Source organism: Parus major, chromosome 9 (assembly GCF_001522545.3).
Source record: "Parus major isolate Abel chromosome 9, Parus_major1.1, whole genome shotgun sequence".
In the NCBI taxonomy this organism is placed as follows: domain Eukaryota; kingdom Metazoa; phylum Chordata; class Aves; order Passeriformes; family Paridae; genus Parus; species Parus major.
In genome coordinates this window covers 22,478,691-22,496,951 of record NC_031778.1, presented here as the reverse complement: position 1 = coordinate 22,496,951, position 18,261 = coordinate 22,478,691, and the positions used below count along the sequence as shown (strand labels likewise).

Below are 18,261 nucleotides of genomic sequence, written 5' to 3'. Positions count from 1 at the left end.
CTTCCACTATCCCAGGTTGTTCCAGCCTAGCCTTGGGCACTGCCAGGGATCCAGGGGCAGCCCCAGCTGCTCTGGGAATTTTATTCCAGGGCCTGCCCACCCTCACAGGGAGGAATTCCTTCCCAATATCCCTTAACCTGCCCTCTGTCAATAGGAAACCATTGCCCCTTGTCCTGTCCCTCCAGGCCCTTGCCCAAAATCTCTTGTGGAACCCTTTTAGGCACAGTTTTATAAATATATCATCTATATTGAGTTTCTTTTTTGGGAATACACATGACAGCATCACAAACATGTTATAATGTCATTTAGCTGCATGGGTTTTTCTAAAAAATTGTATATTGAAATTAATGAATACAAACTGAATGAGTGTTTGAATTAAGTGAGAAAAAGTTCCTTTTGTGAAAACCAGACTCTCTCTTTTCAAGTTTCTGGGCTGCCAGCCCCAAAAATGAGAATAATACCTACCAGCACACTAGAAATGAGGGAGCAGCAGTGTGGAAATTAGTGTATCCTAATGGGAAAATTATAAGAAATGCAGCTGTTCTTGCTCTCCCTACTGATCCCAACCTTCAGATTCCTCTGAATTGAATTGTAAAATAATGATTCCCTTTTCTGGTTTCTCCCAAGATACACAGTTAATCCCTGATATAAAAATACATAAAGGATACATATCTTTAGAAAGAACTATTATTAAAATAGAGAAGGCCTCAAACCAAAGTGTTTCCATCATTTCCAGCTCATATTTGAACCCAGATCTAAATTCTCTGCCTGGGTTGGTCTCTTCTAATCCTTTTGTTTATAACCTGATTTTCAGGGGGAAAATCAGACTATGGTTTTAACAGGAACATTTGGCTGGTGCAGCGAGCACACATACTGAAATAATCTGAAACAGCCTGTCTGCTTTAGCTTTTTTAAGCTCCTGATTATTTTTTTTTTCCTGATGATTTCAAATGGCAGCGTAGTAAGAGCAGCAGGCCCGGGAGAGGCCCACCCCTGCTGCCAGCAGCGGAACCAGGCTGTGAAACAGAACTAAAACCAAGAGAGTTTGGTTTTTAGAGTTAGAGCTGCTAACCAAGAGAGGAAATGTTAATAACTCTAGGTGGAGGCAGGCAGCTCCCCAGGAGTGCCGTGGCTTTCAGGAGGTCTCTGGAGGCAGGGCAATGCGTGTGTCGCTGCCCCAGCCCGCCAGCGCGGCCCTTGTGGCGGTGACAGCCGCGGTGACACGGGTGACATCGTCCTCCCTCGTCTGGGGAGCACTGGCTGTGTGCATGGGCCACTCGGGCTCTGCTCCCCCTGCTCTGCACGGCTGTCTTTGTGTCTCTTCTGGTTACCAGGGACCAGTTGTGACCCGATTGCAGATGGCAGCTGGTGCCATCCAGTGTCTCTGTCCTCTGGTGCCCTGAAGACATGCAAATGAGAAAGAAATGCAAGGGACAGCTCCTTTGTGTAAAAACCACTATGTTATGCATAATATATAACCACCTTTTCTTCCAAACTGCTCTTGGTTTGTTTTTCCTAATGTGCCCTCTTTCTCTCCTGCATCTCCTGCCACCAGATCAGAAATATAACTAAAGGGACAAAACAAAAAAATAAAGATCGACAAAAAGAATTATTCTGGGACTTTCCAGAGAAACCAGGATATTTATGGATTTACTCTATTCCCTGTGATAACAAGTTTCTGAGATGGTAATACACTGTCAAATATTTTTCAAGGTTAACAGTTTAGGGACACAATTATGTTGCAAGTTGTCTGCAAGATTAATTAAGGGTATTTCAGAGATATGGGAGAAAAATTGTTCCAGCAGCTATTAGAGGGTGAGTAATCCCAACTTGAAGAGTAGTTCCCCTTCAGTTCAGTCCTCCTCAGAGAAAATATTCCCATGTTTAAGGCATACTCAGAAGCAGATAAAATGTGCATGTTTTGGCTGAGAAGAACAGTGATGGGGAAGCAATTCTAGACACAACCCACACAGTCTCACAACCAGAGCTGGGATGGCCCCACAAAGGTTATTTTTAAATATTTTTAAATAAATATTTCCCTGGGCCAGAAAATACCAAAAGATCTCCCACAGGCAAAGAAGGTGAGGGTGAGAGCCAGGCTCAGCAGAGCTCCCCTCAACATCACTAACCACTGGGAGGGCAATGGGGACCTTATTATCCATCACTGATAGAAAAAATCATTGGGCCAGTTAATAAAGCATCAGGGACTGTTTGTGAAAATAATTGCAAGGTCCAGAGAACTGTGAGTATGAGAGATCTGAAATAAAAGAGAAAAAAACCCATCAGCAGCCCAGGACTTTAATCAAAGCACTGCAACCAATGCACATATCTACCCATCTATCTATAATCTGATATTATTTTTAATCCCTTTTTTAAATCCCAGTCACTAATGAGGGATAATGCTGGATTGAGGAGGGCCAAAGAGATTTATTGATACCAACTCAGAGCCGTGGCTGTAAATCAGGACAGTGAAGAAGTATTCCACTGCTGGCTTATGTTCTCTTCCTGCAAAAGGACAGGGATGAATGAACAAGTGTCTGAATGAATGACTGAATAGATGAATGAATGAAAGAATGAATGCATCATCAAATAAATACATTAAAATACATTGCCAGCTCGCAGGGCTCGCATGGCGCGGGAGCTCTTCGGGGCCTTTGTATAAAGAGAGGCAACGGCAGCCTTGATTTATTATAAATTAAAATCTGCTTTGCCCAATCCCTCTGAGTGTTTAATTTTTACTGAAGGTCAAAAGGTGCTTTGCTTTTGGAGAAAATGCATCCCAGTGTAGCTCCTGTTTCCAACGAGGAGCACGGAGCTGCCGCTGCCTGTCGGGGCTGCCCGCACTCCGAGGGACCCCGGGGCCACCAAAGGGTGACACAGCAGCACAGTCCCCATGGGAGGACACCTTTGCTACCATAATCAGCCCTTTTCTCCCTCCTTGCAGGGCTCAAGGCCCTCTCCTCCTTGCTGACCCAAAGCCCAGCCCCCATTTCATGGAATCATGGAATTATGGAATCAGGGAATTGTTTACATTAGCAAAGACCCCTCAAGAAATCCAACCAGTCCCTCAGCACTGCCAAGGCCACCACTGAACCCTGTCCCCAAGTGCCACTTCTACACATCTTTTAAATCCTTCCAGGGATGGTTATTCCACCAGTGCTGGGGCTGGAAAACCCTTTTGCTGAAGAGATTATTCTCAATAATCCCTCACCTCTGGTGCAGTTTGGGGCCGTTTCCATTTTCCCTATCAAAGGGTAAGATTTGTGATCCTTCTCTGAAATTTAACTCCAGGCTTGCCTGCCACGCAGCAAGGTGACATCCTGTCCTGGGCATGGGGTGGGAAGGAGAGGTGTAATCCTGACAGGGACCCCGTGGCAGTTGTGGCTTTTCCATCCCAAGGGCCAGGTACACAAAGAGCATTCCAAATCCCTCTGCCAGCTCCAGTGTGCACAAACCACCTCTGGAGCTTCATGGGACCAGTTTTGTTCCCTTTGAGAAGGCTGGGGTGATCCAAATTTAATTATTTTTGATTTTTTTTTTTCTGAAATCCATCTCTGTTTTGAACTTTGCACTTGTGTTTGATTCCCTTTCCCTCTTCTCTAACGAGGTCCTGGAGGATGAAGCTCTTCTAGCTTGAGATGAAGGTCCTCCAAATGAGAAGTACAGAGCCATGGCTGCCAATTTAATTAGCTCTCATGCATTCACATGCAGATGGAAGGATTTTTGGTAGGAGAGAATCTGTTCAAGATGAATAAATTACTTCAGTTTTTAGATAACTAAACCAGCAGTTTTATTCCCCACTGTTAATATTTCTGTCAGTCAGGTCAAGGATAATGAAGCAAAATTCTAGAAAGGGTAACCCAAACCTTTTTTTTTTTTTTTTTTTTAATTGCAAATGTTTCCATTCATAAAACCTACATCTGCAAGTACAAAATCAACAGTTAAATGTTTGCCTTTTCTGTGTCCATATTTCTCCAAGGAGAGAAGATTTTTACCCAGAATTCACTTATAACATTCTGCTGAAGTTTCTGAAGGAAGAACAAGTCTTCTAAACTTTGTTCCTGTTATTTTATATTACCTGTGGGTAAATATGTTCTTTGCTGTTAATAGAGTCAGTGTTTTCCTTCCATGATAAGAACTTTTTCCATGTGTCTCCATCATGGTTTAGAGCAGTTCCTTTTCTCCCAGTTTTCCTAAGTTTATTTGTAGCTTTTATTGAAAAGAAAAACCATGAAAACCCAACCCTGTAAGGGAACGTGGCTTATGGAATAAAAATAAAATGACCAAAATATCATGGAAGAGATTAGAGATTTAAAAAGAGCAAAGTGCAATGTAGCAGGACCCATGTTCTCTGTTTTATGAAACCACTTCCAGCAGATGAAATAACTGCTAGAAGCAGGTGTTTATTCCAAAAGCTGCAGCAATGTTGCTCTGTCATGTCACATGAAATCATCCCTGCTGCATCATGCTATGTTACACCACATCGTGGACGTATGGCGGGGAACCCAGCGTGGAGTAACAGGATGTGACAGACAGCATTTAGCAAAAACGTTCACTTATTTGACTCAGATCCTTGCCATCAGCTCGAATCAGGGAGTGTGGTCCCAGATGAGGCTGACAGATGATGTGAATTCACTGAGGAACAGCATCCAGTGGAAATCTGAAAGTTTCTTGTTCTGTACCTGGTCCTCGTCCTGTCGATGGCTTTGCTGTGCCCAGCTCCTCTTTCTCAGCGTTTCCTCCCCTGCTGTGAGTAGTGAGACTGGTTGGTTGTCATTTATTGTGACATAACTCGTGACTTTCACATGAGGGATTAATCACATACTTGGTACGGAAGTGCTGTCAACTGGCAGCTGATGGAATTGCTGTAAACAGTTTTTATCTGAGCAGAATTGGGAACCACGGGAGAAGGTGTTTGGACTCTGTGCTTATGTTTAGAGAGGGACTGTTTCAGGGAGCAAGAGGCTCATCTGTGAGGAGACCTATTTTGCAGTGTGACAAAGTCTTTTTGATGCACTTGAAAATATGGAGACTTTGTTGTTGCTCTTGAAGGGACTGTTTTATGCTAATACTTCTAAAAAAAGGTTTAGGAAACAAGTGCATGTTCATGGAGACAAAAAATCAAATATAAGCCAGGTGACTGAGGTACAGAACTTGCCATAGTTGTATTTTTATAAATATCAGTCCTGACTTAGATGGCAATTTTAAATCCATAGGGCAGGACTTGGACAGCTGCAGGTGTGTTTGGTCACAATTTGTCCTGGCAGAAATTAGGATGGGAGATCCTCATTCCAGGTATTAAACAGGGTTTCAGAAGTGCTGGAGAAGGTAGTCCAGGAAAATCAGGCTGCTGAAGTGTGAACAAATTTACACATGGACTTGAAGCTTCTCCTCCTTATGAGGAACAAGACAACCAATAGTTTGCAGGGTTCTGAAAAGAAACCTTTTGATGAAAGAAATTTTGTATTGTGTCAGCAACTCACAGAATCCACGGTCCTTTGTCCTCCCACCCTTCACAGAGGGAATTTTCAAGACTCTTCTCATTTGTGGTTTGGTCTCCCATCAGCAGCTCACAGCCTTTGTCCAGATGCATTTGATGGGAAGGGCAGTAAATGCCAGCGGTGATGCTGATGATGGAAGGTGCACCTGGGGAATAATTTCATGGCTGAAACATCCACAGCCTCCTGCGTGGTGGTCTCAGCACTCTGCCCTGAGGAGGAAAAAGAGCTATTATAGGATCATGGAATATCCTGAGTTGGAAAGGACTCACAAGGATCATCCAGTCCAGCTCCTGGCCCTGCACTGGCTCAACAATCCCACCCTGTCCAGCATTCCTGGAGCTTCTGCATCCTCAGGCCCGTGCCCATTCCCTGGGGAGCCTGGGCAGTGCCAGTATCCTCTGGGGGAAGAACCTTTCCTGCTATCCAACCTATGGATCATGCAACCTATGCAGAGTCAATACGGAAAATTCAACCTGTGCAAAGAAGAGGAGGAAAGGAACAACACTGGCCTCCTGTTTCCTTTGGTATGTGCCATCTTAGCTGATACTAGAAGCATGTATTATGTTTGAGGAATTAATTCCTCATGGCTCTTGGGAAATTTGGGAAGCAGGCCTGCTTTGCATGTCCCCCAAACGCCCCGGGGTGAGCCCCCTGCCCACGCTCCCTCCGTGAGGTGCTGCTGGTGTTTGTGATGATGCTGTTCACCCTTCCCAGGAAGCCTCAGGAGCCTCCTGGCCTGGGGCAGTCTCCTGGAGCTGTGGGGATGGCTGGGGTGGTGCCCCAGCAATCTCAGCCCCTGTGGCCGTGTCCATGAGCCGTGTGGGGGCCGGGGACCCGCAGGGATGTGCAGTGGAGCCCCAGGAGGGGAAGCCCTGGCTTGGTGAGATTCCCTGGAAAGCGGCATGGGATGGCAGGGTGGGAGGCTTGCCCAGCAGCCCAGGGGAGCTGGGATGAATAAATCCTTATCCAGAGGGGAAGCACCAGCTCTGGGTGAAACAAACCCAATGCCCAAAGGGCCCATGGGCACCCTGGGGAGCTGCTGAACATCGAGGAGCCCCCCTGGCTCTGCAGCACGGACACATCCCTGCTGCTCTGTCTGGAGGTGAGCCCTCCCCAGACATTCCATGAAGTGCCAGAATAGCCAAATTAATGCTGCTTCTTGCTCCTGGTCACACCAGCCTCTCCAGCAGTTTTTAAGGAGATGTTTCTGCCCATCTCCCAAAGGCACTGTGCTTTTAGAATCTGACTGACACTGGAATTTGGTGTTCCAGGTGTTTGTGGAAGAAATCCTTTCAGCAAGCATGCTATTTATTCACATCTTACCTGATGAAAAATAATAAAAGAGTGATTATACAATTAATACTGGATGTTGCTTAACAATTGTAAGAGGTTTACTTAATAATTTTCTGATGTTTTTTTCCCCCCTTATTTAGGAATAAAACAGACATAATTGAGCGTGCTATTCTGAAGCTCCAAATTACACTGTGAAGAGAATTGAAGGAAACACATTTCTTTGATTTGAATATTTTTCTCATTAACAGGACATTCAGAATAAAGCAGAAATATTTGATGCACAGAGCCTGTGGCGGTATCAAGTTAACACTGCCGTGCTCCCGCATTTTACCTCATGTTTACTAATCACTCCAAAAAGAAAGGTCACATCTTTCATCACAAAATGGAAACTTTTTGACAGCAAACAATTGGATTTTCAGCACTCCATTTGAAGTGGATTTCAGTGTGGAGAGTGAGAGCCCAAGGCAGTGGGATGAGGTAACTGAGCAGAGCTGTGCTCTCGAGGTGTCAGTAACCACAAACTCTGAGTAAGGGCTCTCTCAGCTGTATCAAGGTATCATGCTGTTCTCAAACAGGGGTATCTGAGCTGAGATTGTTTGGAGAACAGAACAAATAAGATTTGGGTAGGTGTTGGAGGGCAGTTTTGACTCAGACAACAATGCCAGGGTTGAGACACTGCTGCATGTCTGGGTCAGGATGCTGCAGGACAAGTCAGCCTGAAGGGTAGGAGAGCCACATTTACCTGCAGAGTGTTAAACCACATTCCTCCTCTGAAGAGTCTTCTCTGTTTTATCTCGTCTGTGCCTCCACCATGGCCTTCTAGCTCTGTTCTTCTGGCTGGTTTTTTTAAGAGCTGTGTTTTGACAAAGTGAATTTACTTGGTAGCTGGAAAAAAACCAAAATGACAAACTTTTTTCCCAGGTAGAAAATACAGCTTGGTAGTTTCTCAAGCAAAATAATCCCCATGTAGTTTCTTCTGTTTCTCTCTCCTTCCCATTCCTTCTGCTCCAAACAGAGGAGAAGCCCTGAAGTTCTTTTTGGCTGGGTGAGGGAATTTCTGCCTCCCTGGAAGCAGTTCCCACCCATCCCTGGGTGCAGAAAGGAGCTGAACCAGGGGCTGTGAGTGGATATGACCAGAGCACGGTGCTCAGAACTCCTCTTCACCCTCCCCTAGGCTCTGCTGTGAGCTACCCTTGAGACAGTGAAGTGAAATCAGAGGAGTGACCAGGAAATATCACTGGCTCCGTTCCTCCTTCCCCTCCACTGGTTCCACAGAATCAGCCTCCTCCAAGGATTCTCCCAGGCGATGACACCGGGAGGGCACAGCCTTACCCTGGCCAGGCTTTACACCTGGCTCCTGGAGAAATCACTGGTATGAAAAGATGCACAGGTTGCCTGCAGCTCCAGCACATATTGCGTGGCATGGCACACACATAAGTGAGATTAATTTGAGTTCTGGGCATCGTCAGTGCAATAAAAACTGTGATTTTTTTTAGTTCAGACCTACAGGCCATTGCAGAGAAGAGTAATCATAAGACAGAAACGAGTTTCCTAGTTAAAAATTAATTCCCTAGACTAAAAATATAATCAAACGATGTCTACAGTATTTTATGAAGAGCTGGGAGGATAATAAAATTTAAAGCAGTGCAACATTTGCATTTTGTTCATTTCTATCCATATTTTTCTGTAGACTGCCTTTCTGCGTGCTTGTTAATCATATGCACTGCTACAGTCCTGGCATTTTAAGATCACTGTTCACATCAAGATTGAAAGGAAACTAATTACAATCACATTTCAGGGTGGTTGTTCAAAGCTCGTTCGGCGCTGGCTACAGCATGGGAGCCTTGACCTTTATTTGTAAGCATGAAAATAAGGTAAAGATGAAAGATTGGTTTTCCTGCAGCTCATACTCAGGGATCAGGAGGCCTCCAGAGGGGTGTGGGAAGCCTCTCTCCTCTCCTCTCCTCCTCTCCCATGCTGGCAGCAGAGGCCAGTAGTGCTATGCAGAAGCTCTGCTCCACTGCAGCGAGAGGTGAAGGAAAGCTCCACGGTATTTTTCAGCTCTCCCCCACGCTGGAAGAACATGGAAAGAACCAGCAGCCCCGAGGAGCCTTTCTGACCCCCCGTGCAGAGCTTTGCAGGGATTTGTTTGCAGTGCCTGGTGCTGCACTCTGTGCTTGGCTCGAGGTGTTGGCACGTGCCAGCCCCAAGCAGTGCCACGGTCTCTTCTGGCACTCATTGAGTGGCTTTACCACACTCACAGTACTCAGGTGGATGCACTGGGGCAGGAAAAGGTCCCTCAAACCTTAGGGAGTGCAGGTAATCCTAACACAATCCCAGGTTGCTCTCAGTGGGAATGCATTGAGAGCGTGCTGGATGGCAGATTTATCCAGCAGGTTTCACCTTCTGTGTCCCTGGGTTTTCCAAACTGCTGTTTTAATAAATTTGTGCTGTGCTGAGAACGAGCTGAGGGTTGGTTGCACGAATGGGTTTCACCCAGGAGCTGCTGATGGGGGGCTGTCCCCAAATGCCCCTTTCAGAGTCACTGCCCCGTGTTCAAAGCCGAGCCACGGCGAGTGCTGACCCCCAAAGGATCTCCTGAGCTTCTGCCCGTCCTGGATTATCACAGCTCTGCCTGGAATGAGCTCATTGAGGAAAAGTTCACCAGCCCTGAAGAGAAACAATCCCATTCTCCTCCCACAGTGTGTTTACCCTGCGCAATCACCCCGTGTCCAGGCAATCTCTGCTGGAGCCCTGACGTCCAGTGGGTTTTTTGGCAGGATCTGCCAGGTAATTTGTACCTCCTGGTTGGAAAAGCTCTATTTGGGGCAACAAGCAATGAGAGAAGGGAAACTCTTCTCACACCCAGCTCCCAGCCCCCCTCAGCCTGCTGCAGGCACAGAACCACCTGGGCCATGCCAGGACACAGACCTTGCATGCTGCTGGGACCCCGGATGCCACTCAAACCAAGGAGAAAAGATGATTTTGCAACACTTTTTCTGGTCTGTTCTCCTTCTCTCTACATTCTTCAAAGCACAAATTTACCCAGGCAAATATTTACGGAAACTGAAGGAAAAAATAGACTGGTGCTATAGACACTGCAGCAGTGAACTTCTAATTACAATCCACAAAGTATTTATGAATAAATTCATCTATTATTTGTCTAGTTCGAGCACTGCGTACACTTTGCCTTGTACCATTACATGCTGAAGGAAACAATATGCAGCATGAAAATGAAAACAATTTGACTTAATTATTTACACCATTACCGCCACTTTGAATTAGGCCTTCCATTTCTTCGGGATTTTGTAAAATTTAACCGGTAATTACGCTTGCTTAATTAATTTTATTTATCTACTACTACAATGAGATCAAAACAAAAAACCTACCAGAATGCAAAGTACAGGCTGTGCACCCTAATTGTAAATGTTGCTTTTAAGCCTTTATGATAAAAATGTAGTATTTTGTACCATTTCATTTCAAGCGTATCTGGCCATGCTCCAGTACTATTTAAGCGTAAACAGGAAAAGCCTTGGAGGACGAGTAATCACACTTAAATGACACAAAGATCATTATAATGATGTTCCAAAAACATGGCAAAATTAGATATTGCAGAACTGTTTTCTTCTCTGAAGTGTTCCACCAGATGGTGAAGAGTGCTGAAACCGTAAATCCGAGAGAGGGGAGGAAAAACATCCCCGCACTTCCCTCACGCTCCCATCCCAGCTTGTCTCAAGTGGCACCTCACACCTTGGCTCTGTCAAACCTCTGAGCTGGAGATGACACCGAGGTGTTTGAGTGCTGAATCACAGCCTGGGAAAGCCCTGCTTTGTTCCATTAAAGTTGTCAACCGGATTTATTTGGAGGCGAGGACGAAGGAGCGCGTCAGCAGAAGTTATGGTGGTAATTTGTGAAACTCTTAATGAGATATTTTCAGAGCTCATAAAGAGGAAGAGCCATGTCATTGAATTACTGCAGAACGAGTGCATTTTGATACAGGAAAAGAGTTGGGCTTTTGTCGGAAATGGCACTGCATCAGTGGGGATGTGTCAGGGAGTATTTAAAGGGGTCTAACAAGGGTTGTATAAATGGGGTTCATATAAATGGGGAGATGTCTGTGTGTGTTTCTGCTCTGCAAAATGGCCACAAGTGAGGTAAGTCTGCACCTTTATCACTATTTGTCTTTCTTTCCAAAGTTACTTTCCACAGGACTTGCTAGGTCTTCAGATGTCATTAGATTTTTTGTTATTTTTTGTTATTAAGAAATATCTAGAAAATTGGAATTACTCATTAAAGGAACATCTAATTTTGTTACTTAAATATTGGTCAGGGGGTTCTACTTTTAGGAATATCAAAGAACCTCAAGCACCTCCATCCATCCATCCATTCATGCTCTCTGGAACTTCTAATCTATTTTAATATATTGTGGAGAATCCATAAATGAGCAAGGTGAAGGACTGGGGAGCTGTGGTTTCTGCTGACCCATTCCCAGTCCTAGCTCCCTCTGGAAATCCTGTCATGTCCTGGGAGACAGTGAAGTCACAGTGGGCTGTGCTCTGGAGAAGGCTTGGGCTGGGATGCAATAAATGAAGGAGAAGAGGGTGCCAAAGTACTGCTGAACCTTCCACATTCCTGTTTGGTGTAAATGTCTTTCCAAGCCTTCCACCTTCCTGAAACATTCAGTTTCTTAACATTTCCTCAGGAACACACATGACAAATCCAGATCCGCAGGAAAACTTGTCCTTTTTCGCTGAAAGATCCTGAAATGGAAGGTGACTTCATTCCCGACTGGCAGTCATTCTAATTCCATGCTGAGCAAAGGAACAGTCTCTCATTCACTGTTACAAATATTTTTGAACTGAATGTTCACAGAGTCCGAAGAATGGCCCACATGCTGCATTTGCTGCACTTCCATTATTCAGAGTTAGCAATAAAAATCATGCAAAATTCTCCCCCCTTCCCATCCACCCCCAGTCAATGGACATTTGGAAATGGACCTTGAGAATGGGAGAGGGTGAATACAATATCAGCAATCCGGTTTATCCATTTGCATCCAGCTCCTCTGCTGAAGGGAGGAGCCTGTGCATGGCTGGTTTTCAATGGCCTGTGTTAAATGAAGGGCTGATTTCACCCCCCTGCCTTGAGGACAGAGGACAATTTGATACTGTAGGTGACATTAAATGTCATCTCAACCATCCTGCTCAGGTGGCATCACATGGAAAGTATTCCATAATATTAAAAATTATCTCTGAACCAGTGGGAGCTTGCACAGATCCCACGTTGCTCCCAAGCTAAATAACTTGTGAGAACAGGCTCTCAGGCAAACTGTACCTCAGTTTTCCCTCTGCAAAACAGCAACAGAAGGATTTTGGGAAAGCATTATTGTATTTTCACTCGACACGGATTATTCTCTTTTTAGAAGGGCTCTTCTAACAACGCCAAATCTTTCAAAAAACTTGATTTACCAACAAAACCACTTTACAATAATTAGTAACCTCTCTGCCTTGAGGAAGGCAAAGGTTTTATTCTGCTGTCTGAGCTTAATTATGTTTTCAGAGCCGTGTCATGGAGGCTCAGATGAAATTCTTGCTTTGTGTGCAAGAAAGTCACACCACATTTGCATTTGTTTGACAGAAGCCCTGATCTCATCCAATATGGAGTGCTCGAATTTGGCAATGCTCCCGTTGGACATCTATTTTATATTCTGCCTAAATTCCAGGCAAAATATCATTCCTTGCAGTTAATGCTGATACCTTGGAGGGAGGGAATAAAGCCTGGTCTGTCCAAATGAAATCCCCTGTCGGACAGAGCTCTGTCTCCACCAGCCAGCAGAGGCTGCTCTGATGTTAATGATTCATTATTAAATCATTCATTATTTTCAGTAATAAGACACATGGAGGAAATTGAACCCAAATATTGAAATGATGCAATGATCTATGAGCCAGAGGGTGCTATTTGGGAGCAGGCTGGGAAGCAGTAGTCCCTAATCCAAGTCTTCTGGACAACCTGCTGCCCACGGGATTTTCCAACTGGATGTGGCCAGGTGGGCTCCAGGAGCAGCAGAGCACATCCTGATTCTGACGAGATGGTAAGGACTGGGATTACTCTCCTAGCATATAAATTCTGTCACTCTGGTCCTTAAAAACCCAGGGTTTGTTCAACGAGGAGAGCTGTGGGTTTTAATTGGATACTTGAAATAAACAGATTGTCTGCCCTTACTTAGCAAACGGGATTTTTTTTTATTTCCCAGTTATTAATTTCCTTAAATGTAAAGTGACATCTAAAATGAAAACAGTTTATTGCTTGCCAGGAGCAAAGCCGGCCTAATTTAAGAAATCCAGAATTAAAGCTTTTGAAGCATATCGGGGCATGTTTATAAAACAATTATCATTGCAAACCTTCTCTCTGCTCAATGCAGCCTCTTCAGGCCACCTCCAAAGCCTGAAACTTCATTACCAGTCATCCCCACCCCGAAATGTTTCATCAATTGCATAAAATCAGGTCATCCTTTGATTGCAGCTTCCCTCTGTCGACCCAGGCGTTGAATCCCAAACCAAACCCACCTGGAACACATTCGATGCCCAAAAAAAAATTAACTCAGTGTTTAAAATTAAGTAGTGTGCTCGTTATTAATAACTGACAGCAGACAAAGGAGTGCAGTGACCTCTCCAACAGAGCATTTAAATCTTTGCACAACATGCTCTGCTTGTGCTAGGCTGGTTTCACAAACAACAGCTGTGGAGTTCGTTAACATATGAATCCCCTTGAGGTAATTTGGAGGAGCCAAATGTGCTAAACTAAACACCTCATTAAAGCAGTACTTTAAAAAACAAAACAAAACAAAAAAAAAAACAAAAAAAAACCACCAAAAAAACCAAACCAACCCCAACCCCAACCAAACCCCAAACTAATTTCACATTCCACTTCCACACGTGGAGATTCTATTATGTGGAATTCATTCAGCTTCGTGGCTGGAAATAGTGAGGGTTAAAATCGGTGAGACGGGTTTTTCACTGCTAAGATGCACTTGAGACTAAAGTGCCTTTGAAGTGTGCCTGTCACAAAGAAGCAATTAACTGAGGACAATAATGTTTCCTTTTCCTCCCTGTTACTGAGCACGGGACTCAAATTTGTACTCAAATATGCAGGACCTCGTTTCTCTCGAGTCTTGGGAGAGAATGGACATAACCAAAGGGACTCTCATTTGGCTTGGGCAAGGCAGAATCACACCAAGGGCTCCTGGGTGTCCCCCAGGAAGGCCTTGCAAGAGATTTTCAGAGAAATCCTCCATGAAAACACTGCTGCAAGTCCAGGTGACCACACTCAAGAGCTACAGTCCCAAGAGAGTGGGAGAAACACGTCCTGCCCTTGTTCTTGCAGGCTCCAGAGGGCTCAGGTGCCCTGACCAAAATTTACACCAAGAACAGCTTCTTTCAGTCCTTTTTTATTTCTCCACCATGCTATTGGGATAATTCTGCTGGTAAAAAGGTTCACAAGCTCCTTGGAGCTGCTCCTCCTGGAAAACAGCATCTCCTGCCCGGGTAACGCTGCCCAGTGAAGCACTGGAGCTTAAATATCTCCTGTGATGTGCCTGTTCAAAAAACACACAGAAATCCAGGCCTCTCCTCAGAAAATCACCTTTTCTTCTCTGTCTCCAGCTGAATTTGTTGGTGACTGGAAGGAGGGATGAGGAGGACAAACGTTTCACGGTCCACAGTGAATTTTACAATATTAAAAACAATATAAAGATTGATCCCCAAAACTTCCTGCCCCCAAAAAGATAAAAACTAGTCATCCTTCCTTTTTACCACTGGTTTTCTATCTGCATCGAGATACTTTTTAAGAGATGTTCCTAGAATTTATTAATTCCCAAATGGGTGTGCAAGTTTTCTTTTAAAAATGTAGATGTATTTTCAGATTTTGATAATGATCTAAAAGACAACAGGGAATTTTTTTGGGAGCTAGAGTCTTATGAAGCAACAGCTCATTTTCCTTCAGGAAATTGTGGTTTAAGGTTCTCCTGAATGACCTCTAGCTATAAGATGCCACAGAGCTCATAAGTATTTTGTTTTTTTCCTCAAAAAAACCTCCTAATTTTAATACTCCATCCACATCTATTTTATGTTTCCTTTATCAGGAAAACATCAACCTAATTAGCAATGATAATTTGGGACTTCCATAAGAAACCATTCACATGGATAAAAACAACAGAAGTTAAGTAACATTGAGGCATTTCTGCATGCTCCATAGTTTTTATTTTCCTTTTTAAAGCCTTTATTTCTGAAACTTAGGCAAGGAACTTGGTTTTAGGGTGCTGAAAAAAAAAATAAATAAAAATCTCATGCCTACAATCTTATTTTTGTTCGCTTTAAAGCATAGCTTTATAACATGTTGGAATTTCCTCAAGGTTTTGTAAATACTCATCTGAATTCCTCCCAGGTATTAGTATGTCATCCAAAAACCAGAAAATACTATTTATTCTCTGCAGGATTCAATCCATTCGTCTTTGAAATCCTGCAGGTAACTGGCTCCCCCCAGGGTAATCTTTCCTACTTCAATAGGCACAAATGTGTGAGTTCAGTCAGAATTAGTGTGTTTTTAAAATTCCGATTCCTACGGAGCTGCCAGGCTTTGGACAAGCACAGTTTGGAAAAGTCTATTCCCTGTGCCAGTTTCTGAGGTAAATCCTGTGGTTTGGGGATTTTAATGGGCACACAGAGTGCAGCACCTGCCCTGACTTCCACATGTTCCATCAGTCCCACTCTTCCAACGCCTGTTATTGCTTTTCCACGGTGTCTTTGCCTGTGTTCTGCACAATTATACCTCTAACAAGTGGAAATATTCCTGACACTTTTCCTTCTGCACAGTTTTTGGCTTGGTAAATCCAACTTTCGCTCCTCCCATTGGCATTATTGTGCTGCTTCTCAGCCTGGCTCCAACTTTTGTCTGATTTTTGTAATTTAACAGCTTTAATAACAAAGGTCCCAAGAACCTCTGGTGACCCTGCCCTTTCTGGGATTTGTGAATCCCATTTTCTGAGACAAATGCTGTGTGAGAACCTTTGGGATGATCCAAGCCATGCCTTCAGCATCCTCACTCCCTCCCAGCCTGAGGACATGGTGTGACCAAGACTATGGATTTTTAAATGCTGCCACATTTGATTTAAACTGAGCTCAACACCTTCACCAGTGGCAGTTCCTTCATCCACCCAACACCCAGCAGCTTCTTTCTCAGTTTGGGGAATTATACACAAACAGCAAATTGATTTCTGAGAGTCTTTTTCATAGAATTACCATAACAACAAGGACAGTCATTCAAAGCAAGCCAAAAATGCAGAATTTCTGGGCTGGTTCCTTATTTGCAACCTAAATTGTTCTAAGCAGGAATTTGTGGTAGACACATGATGTTTTGCAGAGCCTTTATAGGGACTTCAGAATCCATCTTGCTGCCTTTGGAAAACCCAAGTCTGAGCACTGCAACCTGCAGCATAAATCTTGAAGCTGTATTTTTTACTTACCAGTAAAATATTCTTTTGCATAGATGTATTTCGACAGCAGTTGCATAAAATACTGTTCATAATAAGAAGGTTTTGAAATCTTCCACTCTTTTCATATATCTGGAAAGTCTCATAAATGGCTTTTTATCTATGAGCTTATTTCTTAAAGTCCATTTTTCAGTGCTGTTTTTTTTCTGAGTTAAAAATAACCATCAAACCCCACAAAACAGACTGAGAAGACAGTGGTAGCCTAAGAAGGAGCTGCTCCAAAGCTGAAGTTTTTTAATGGGAAGCTCTCATTTTGGATTCTTGTACAAACCTGAGAATCAACTGCCACACAGCTGCAAACTTAAATCATCACCCAGGTGAAGCCAAGAGATTCAATTTATGTATTTTTTAAAGTGAAACCCTTGCCTAAGTTCCTCGTGCCTCTTTCTGCCTGCAGTCAGTGCCTCCAAAGAGCAGCTCTCTCTCCTTTGACAAGAGACAAATTTGGCTCTCAGAGCTGCCCTGCCTTGCTCTGAAAAATGAAATTTCATTTGAGACATTTCCATCAGCCTCTGGTGCTGTTTAACCATCTTTCTCCCATGCTGGAGCAGAGAGCAATAAAGGAGCAGGTCACCAAAAAATGGATTAAGTGCAAACTCACATGTGTCACACCAAAGTTCACTGTTGACTGAAAGTAAAATAGATTTTAAAGTCTTTTTGGAGCAGCAAGATTCTAGAGGAATAGATCAAATGTCTTACTTTTATATTGCCAAAAAGCTACAGAGACATTTTTTGTCTCCTGTGTGTTTTGAAAGGATCTTGTGTGTTTTGAAAGGATCACAATTTTGCCTGAGGGCCAAATGAGATAATAGTAGTAATAATAATAATAACAATAATAATAACTACTATTATTATTAATAATAAAAACAATAGCAACAATAGCAACAATAACAACAACAACAACAACAACAATAATAATAATAATAACAATAAACAACCCAAGCAAGACTATTAGGAAATAATTGAGAATTAATAAACATATTTTAAAAATAAATTCCTGTGACCTTTTACCTTACAGTTAGGTTTAATTATAGAAATACTTTCACCTCAAGATGATTAAAATGATAATTTTTTTGATTTTCAGTAAAACTTCCTGCATTGCTCATAGAGTTCCATTTGGTATCTCTGTTATTCATAAAATTAAAAACCTAAAAAAATAATAATTAAGGAAGAAACAAATATATTCAGTCCATAAAATGAGCAGGACATGCATGAAAAATAAATAAATATAGAGAGGATTAAATTCTTGCAAGTTGTTCATTGCTGAATTAAGTGATGGACTAAACACAAGCTTTTCTTGCCCTCCCTACTCAAGATTTACTCTACTTATCACCCAATTTTCAATTCCTTAATATACAAAATCATTTGCCTTCAAGGCAGCAATAATTTAGGACTGCCATGGAAATGAATGTTTTTTTCCATTAGGCAAAATAATTATGCCATATATCCCAACAGTGTCTTCGGCCTCCCATCTCTGTGTGAAGGAAACCATCAGTCAGCTGAGATTGCACTGAAAATCTTCATCAACAGCTGCTGCATCGAAGGAAAATAAAAAATAAAAAATAAACAGTGACTTTTTCCATGTTCTGGAAATGAACACCTACAGGACAGGCACCGTGTCACAGTGAGGCCTGCTGCCTCCTGAGACAGGCATTTCAGCTTGATTTACGTGTTTGGAAGGCAGTACCTGTGCAAATTTAAAGCCTGCAGCTCTGCTCAGCAGAACTAACTCGTATATTTTATTGTGGTTTTTCATGGGGCTGTGGGACTGTAACTGTGAGCACAGTAAATCTTTACAATCTTGGATTCCTCGCGTGCTGCGCCCGAGGCCCGAGGCCCTCGTGAGGTGTTTTACTGCCCCTCACTCATCCAGAACAAAGCTCCAGAATTCTGCTCTGGGTGTGCTTCAGAATTCACCCCAAG

At 43.3% G+C, this 18,261-nt stretch overlaps 1 long non-coding RNA gene across 1 annotated transcript in view; it reads left to right on the top strand.

Moving 5' to 3' along the window:
- The window catches only part of LOC107208955, a 37,009-nt gene that overhangs the window by 10,279 nt on the left and 8,469 nt on the right, over positions 1-18,261 (top strand). Inside the window, exon 1 of the long non-coding RNA XR_004498741.1 lies at positions 1-18,261. This exon is cut by the window's left edge and continues 10,279 nt beyond it. This is a non-coding gene — a long non-coding RNA (uncharacterized LOC107208955).